The sequence below is a fragment of the Daucus carota genome, chromosome 2, assembly GCF_001625215.2.
Source record: "Daucus carota subsp. sativus chromosome 2, DH1 v3.0, whole genome shotgun sequence".
In the NCBI taxonomy this organism is placed as follows: Eukaryota; Viridiplantae; Streptophyta; class Magnoliopsida; order Apiales; family Apiaceae; genus Daucus; species Daucus carota.
The window spans coordinates 15,880,619-15,887,962 of record NC_030382.2 but is presented as its reverse complement, the minus strand read 5'-3'; positions in this window follow the sequence as shown (position 1 = coordinate 15,887,962).

Here is a 7,344-nt window from a genome sequence, read left to right as displayed (position 1 = left end):
CTGACTAGCTATAGTGTGTACTAATCTACCCTTAACTACAAAAGCATATTTACATCTATAACCCTGAGCTATAACTAACACTACAATACTTTAACATCCCTCCTCAAATTGGAGTTGGATACAGGCTGATTTACAACTCCTGATTTGGACAGCAGCTGTTGCAATCTATGAGCAGGTAAGGCCTTTGTGAGAATGTCTGCTGGCTGATGAACTATAGATAGATAAGTGGGAAGAATAAATCCTTCTTTTACTCTGTCTCGAATAAGGTGGCAGTCAAGTTCTATATGCTTAGTGCGTTCATGTAGAACTGGATTTTCAGCAATATATATGGCAGAGTTGTTGTCACAGTACAGTACAATTGGCTTGGGAATCTTGAATTTAAGCTCAGTAAGAAAATTGTATATCCATGTGACTTCACAGATGGCATTTGCCATACTCCTATATTCCGCTTCTGCAGATGATCTGGCAACTGTGTTTTGCTTTTTACATTTCCAAGAAATCAAAGAATCTCCCAACAAAACACAGTATCCAGATAAAGACCTTCTAGTCCTGAGACAAGCAGCCAAGTCTACATCAGTATAAACCTTGAGAGCAAGAGCACTTGATGCAGAGAAAAAGAAACCCTGAGCTGGAGCATTTTTGATGTATCGAACTAGTCTCAAGGCAGCAGCTCTGTGCATATCAGTAGGATGTGCAAGAAATTGACTCAAGATGTGCACATAGTAGGTGATGTCAGGTCTAGTAATGGTGAGATAAATCAGTTGTCCAAACAGTCTTCTATAAGCAGTGGCTTCATTGACATTGAGCACAAGACCAGATGTATTTTGAAGGTTGTGTTGTGCTTGCATTGTGATAGAACTAGGTTTAACATTTTGCATACCAGTAGAGGCTAAAATGTTAAAAGCATATTTCTTCTGATGAATAGAGATACCAGACTGTGATCTTTCTATTTCCAAACCCAAAAAATATTTCAGGGGACCAAGATCCTTCAGCTTGAACTGTGTGCCAAGAAAATCTTTAACTGTAGTGAGCTGTGAGGTAAGGGAACCAGTGAGAATTATGTCATCAACATACACCAGTAGCATAGTAAAGGAAGAAGATGTATGCAGATAGAATAGAGAATTGTCTGATTTGACTGTGTGAAACCAAAGATCAACAGTGCTGCTGCAAATTTGTCAAACCATTCTCTGGGAGCTTGTCTCATCAGCTTTATATTTCACTCTATAAACCCATTTGCATCCAACTGCATGTTTGTCTGGTGGTAAAGTGGTGATTACCCAGGTATTGTTGGCCTCTAAGGCATTAATCTCAGTCTGCATTGTTGTACACCAATTTGAATCCTGTATAGCTTGCTTATAGGATGATGGCTCAGGAATCTTAGATGACAGATTTGCAACACTGGCAATATAAGGAATAGTAAACTGAGTGGCAGTATCAATATCTGTGATATTGTATGGTATTGCTACTGTAGATGCACACTTCTTGGTAACAGTAGGAGGTAAGCCAGTAAAGTCACTAAACTTGTGAGGTAAAATTTTAGTTCTCTGTGGTCTAACTGTAGGTTTAGCATGAGTGGCTACAGGAACATGAGTAGGAACTGATGGAGATATCTCATAAGGCTGATTAGATGAATTTTGATCTGGTGACATAGACCTAAACTCAGTAGAGTGAGGAGAACTATTTAAAGGAGTCTCATCTTGACTCAACTGTGGAGATACAGGTGGTACAGGAGACTGTGGTGTTTGTGACACTGGAGAGAGTGAGTCAATAAAGGACAACTCTGGAAAAAGTACATGTGTAGCAGGAGATTGTGATTAAATGAAAGGAAAAACTGACTCATTAAAACACACATCCCTGGAAACAAAGTATTGTCCAGTGGACAAGTTCATCAACTTGTAGGCTTTCTGATGTGCTGGATATCCCAGAAAGACACACTTTGTTGCTCTTGGAGCAAATTTATCAAACCTCAATGATAAAGTTGAAGCATAGCATAAGCAACCAAAGACTTTCAGATGAGAATAAGTTGGTTTCCTGTTTAATAAGACTTCAAATAGAGTCTTATTTTGCAAAACAGATGTGGGTGTTCTATTTATAATATATGTGGCAGTTAACAAACAATCTCCCCACAAGTGCAAGGGAACATTAGACTGAAATTTGAGTGCCCTGGCAACAGATAGCAGATGCTTATGTTTTATTTTAGCTCTGCCATTCTGTTGAGGGGTTTCAACAGAGGAGTGTTGATGTGCTATACCAAGAGAATCAAACAAGGAATTAATTTCTTTGTTGAAGAATTCAGTTCCATTGTCAGTCCTTACTACTTTAACTTTTGTTTTAAACTGTGTTTCAACAAAAGCAAAGAATTTTTGAAATATAGAGCACACTTGAGTCTTACTAGACAACAAATATGTCCAAGTACATCTTGAACAATCATCCACAATTGTGAGAAAGCCTTTACAGGCAGCATAAGTTTTGTGTCTATAAGGGCCCCACAAATCACAGTTTATTACATCAAAAGGTGATGCAGCATGACTCAAACTTTTAGGAAAGAAAGATCTACTATGCTTAGCATAGTGACATACATCACAAGGAAGCAATTTGTTTGTATTTTCTGGAATAGCAATACTATCAATATTTTTGTGAACATTTACTGGAGTATGACCAAGCCTGGAGTGCCAGACTTGAAAATTTTCCAGCTGAGAAATGGAACAAACAACAGCCTTGGAAGAGATAGGTGCTAACAGAATTTTATGAGTCTGAGGAGGTGCTGTTTGAGTGGGAATGAGAAGTTTGTAGAGATTGCCATGCAATTTACCAATCCCCTTCACATTCTTCTCCAAAGAGTCCTGTATGACACAAGATTTTGGACGAAATTTCACAACACAATGCAATGTGGTGATTAGCTTACTAACAGAAACAAGGTTGAATTGAAATGTTGGAACAAGAAGAACATCATATAGAATAATATCAGGAGTGAGTTGATAAGTGGTATTTATACACACTTATAGGCCTTCATTTCCACTTAAATTGGTTGGTTGTACTTAAGTGTTTAGTGTCTTTTGATGTGTTTTTAGTGTTTTTCTGTGCAGGTCACGAGTTGAGGTGATGAAGTAATTTTCTATCATTTTAGGTTGTTTTTGGTGCATTATTTGCAAGAATAGAGAATTGTGGATTCATCGCGACTTGGGATTTTGTGGGTACATCTTCTACAAACCCTCACGAGAACACACTCGTCCACTAGAGCTATCTAGGGGTTTAAAGGGCTTGTTGCATGTGCTAAATGCAACCGTGATCACCTACGGAAGTGGTACTAGAGCGAGGAAGGGCATGCACGCGAGAACGAGCGGAATTGGAGAAGTTGGCCATCCGGGGGCAGACACTAGCGCGCCCGCGCTACAGCCTGTTCCACTAGCGCGCCCACGCTTGGTTAGCGCGGCTGCGCCCAACAGAGTTGTTCCGGGCTAATTTTTGAAGCTTTTCTGATGGATTTTAGCAGCGGTCGAGGCCCGGTTGACTTGGTCAATGTATTTTAATTTCTCATGTGAAAAACCCTAGCCACACTTGTATCGTAGAATATCGGATTATAGTTTTATCAGTTTTTCTCTTGTAATCAAGCACATTATCAGTTTGTATTGGATCGTTATTCGCGAGGAAGTGACAGTTTCGAGCGAGATCGTGAACATCAAATCTGTAACGTTGTGTTCTTTATTATTAATTCAAGTATTTTTATTCCGTTTAATTCTCGTAGTTTATTTATCATGTTTTCATTAGAACCCATGATGTCGATTAGTTCGATTATGAACTAACCGCTTTCATGGGATTCTAACGGATTTATCGATGTAGTCTAGTAACGAGATTGTTTGATTGATGTTGTGACGAACGTTGATTTCTTTGCATGAGCCGTGCTTATTCTTCTTAGGAGCGTAGCTAACTTCTAAGTTGTTTGTTACTTCTTTCTGAAGCGAGAGTGGATGATTGAATTTAGAACTATGCCATGTAAACATAGGATTATGTGAATGAAACATAATTTGTGGTAGACTTGAACTATTTTTATCACCCTGTGTAATCACGATAGACGACCTGCTATTAAACCTCTCTGCTTACACTACCGCTATAGAGATATAGGGTCTGAGCTTTGTTGGTGTCCATGAGATTTCTGTCTTAATTGCGGATTTTGATTGGTATGATATGTGTGCAACGAGAGTTGGCATGTATTACTTTCGTGTTGTCTGATTAGGATCAACAGTCGCATGTTAATCAGTAATTTCAATTCTAGATGAATTCGATAATGAAGTTAGAATCCCATGTGTTTTCCTATTCTGAATTTGATTAGTAAAATTAGTTATTAGTATAAAAGAACCCATCCTTGTTAATTGTCTTGGCAGTGAAAATTGCTCATACATTGTTGCATAGGTGCGTATTCTTAATTCACCAGTCTCTGTGGGAACGAACAAATATATTACTTATGATCACGTGCGCTTGCGTGTAGATTTTTGCGAACAAGTTTTTGGCGCCGCTGCCGGGGACTCGGTGTTAATTAATTAGTTTATGTACTTGTCATCAGTGTGCATTAAAATTCACTGACTCGGATTCTTTTCTCACTTTTCTTAGTTGTTGTTGTATCTATTGTTTTTGTTTAGTTATTTATAATGTTTCCTTTGCCTCCTTGGGACTTCAGTTCCAAGTGAGGTAGCTTTTACTGCGTTCTTGGCTATGTTTGTACTGTTACAGGGTTACAATGGAAGAAGTCTATACCTTTGCACTTCTATCTTCCATAGTTGAGGCATATTCGTCGAAAGCTACAGAGCCGACCTTGTATCCGATGAGTGTCGATGAGATGTCACAAGTTGCCCCTACAACATACAGCTTCTGTCAAGTTTGTGGTGTTCAGGGTCACTATAGTTATGAATGCTCTTATAACCACTTCAACTCTCAGAATACTCAGTCGGGACATGGATATAATTATCAAGAAGGATATGAGTACAATCAGTATTCTAATTCTTGTGATCAAGAATGGATGGATCAACCAGATTTCTCTTACATGGACATCAATTTTGGTGATTTCCCATATCATGGTCAACATCAATTTCAAGAACAAAAATTTCAGCAACAATGTTATGAAGAACCTCCAATGCAACAATATGATCAGTTTGAGCAACAGTATTATCAGCCTCAATATGAGCAACCACAATCTCAACAGTATCAATATCCTCAAGTACAAGAGCTACAGGTTCCTCAACCCACTGTAGAAGTGCTTTCTGATCAAACAAATGAGGTATATGATATGTTGGTGAACATAAACAAGACGCTTAAGGAACTCAAAGCTACACAACTGATGATGGAGGCTCGACTTGAGCGGTTAGCTAGTTCTTTTACTGTCGAACAACCCGATTCTTCTCCACTTATAGCCACCCAAGTTGAAGATGACATAAATGCTACCATTCTTACAAATGATGGAGATTGTGATAGTTTTTCGACCTGGAATGATGATGTGCCTATTAATAAAGAGGAAGATCGTGTCGCTGACAGCAAAATCGATGAAGTTGTTGTTGTGGACCGTGTGGGCGATGATGAGGTGCGTGAAAAAAGCAATATCGAGTTGATCGTAGTTTCTCCTACACCAGGTGTGCTTGAATTACATTTCCTGAACGGGATTAGCTCAATCAAGGTTGCTCCATGTTCTGATATTGAAAATTTGGCTTTCAATCCAACCTCTACCCCTATACTTGAGAGTACATGTTTTAAAGCTGACATGATGATTGTCCAAGATGATCTTACACAAAATCTGGTGGGTTATCCAGTCCAAAAGGCTCTTACACTTCAACTCTTGGAAAAAGAGGATAGCAATTTCATCTCTTTATTCAATGACATGAAAGGCCAAGAAGTTCTTATGACTCCTGTGAAAGTGAAGAGTTCTGAAAAACCACCACCCGAGCCTCCACCTTGTGTGAAAGTCGAAGGAGTTCGGTCCTTTAATGGATGTGAATTTTTTCGTTGTTTTATCACAAAGTTCTCTGAAAGTATAAATGTCGATCAATGGTTATTTCTTGAAGTGACAATTAAGTTTACTAACGTTTGTTTGGAGACTTTCTGCAGGACAAAGACAATATTTGATGCTCTTGATTTTATTTGTGGTGGCGAGATTTTGTTTGAGAAAGTGGATACCCCATTTCTTAAACCTAAGCAATATCCTCCACCGGATTCACCTCCGGCAGAGGAGGGGGAGGACTCCGATTAGGTACGTGTTTGCTCTAGCCTTTTTACCGCTTTCAATGGGGACATTGAAAATTTTAAGTTTGGGGGTGGTAATCTAAGGAAGAGCATGTTATTGTAATTTTGTTTATTATTGCATGTGTTAGTTAGTTCATGTAGTTCACGTTTTTTTTATCTTGTTTTGATTATTTCTCACGTTTTTTTTTCTATTTTCTCATTTTTTTTATTTTACATGTTTAGTGGTAATTGTCGTAGTTAGTATCACGAGCATTTGCATGAATTATGAAGTTAAGCCAAGTTAATTGCCTATGATGAGTTATGTGCGTAGTTCTTGATTAGTAGTTTCAATTGCAATGCTAGGTTAGTACTTGGAAATTGCTTGTGTTGGAAATTGTAATTCACATATGTTTTTGAGATAGGATTTAGACGAAAGTCCATGAATTCTAGGATTGAATTGAACACCCTTCAGCTTAGGTCTGTAATTCTTAAGTTTGGGGGAACTGAGGAGTAGATATACCTTTCTAAAAAAAAAAATATAGAAAAAAAAGAGAAATAGAAGTAAATAAATTCACCAAAAAAATAAGTGGTAGAATTAACTAGGTTGAGCTCATTAGTACTCGAGTAATTAAGTCTGAGGGGACTTTGTGCCTAACAACCTAAAGCCTTCATGGTTTGGGATTGTTGACCCAACGCTCGCTACATGGGTACTAGTGCATAAATCTTTAGGGATCTCAACCATTGCACAGTTAAATAAACCACTAGAATAGAGTGAATAATTGGTGTGTGAAGTCTTGTGGTGTTCGTAACGCATTTACACTGCGAAGCGCTCTGACCTTAGACCGAGCAATTAATCACCAATAAAAAAAAAGAAAAAATATAGTGAATAAAATAGAAGGGTGTGGACATTCTTTGGGACCTTGGCTTTTAGTGGGACTTGAGTGACGGGGTGTTAGTTCTAAACTTTTACGATTCTTGATTGGGATTCTGTGGGAGTAGTAGTCTTTGTCTTGTCTCAATAAAAGAGCATGCTTGCACACACTGGCACTCCACACTTGTAAATAGCAGAGTAATTGACTTAGTAGCGAGAGAAGTGAAATGCGAGAACATTAGCACAATCTGAGGTATTATAATTGG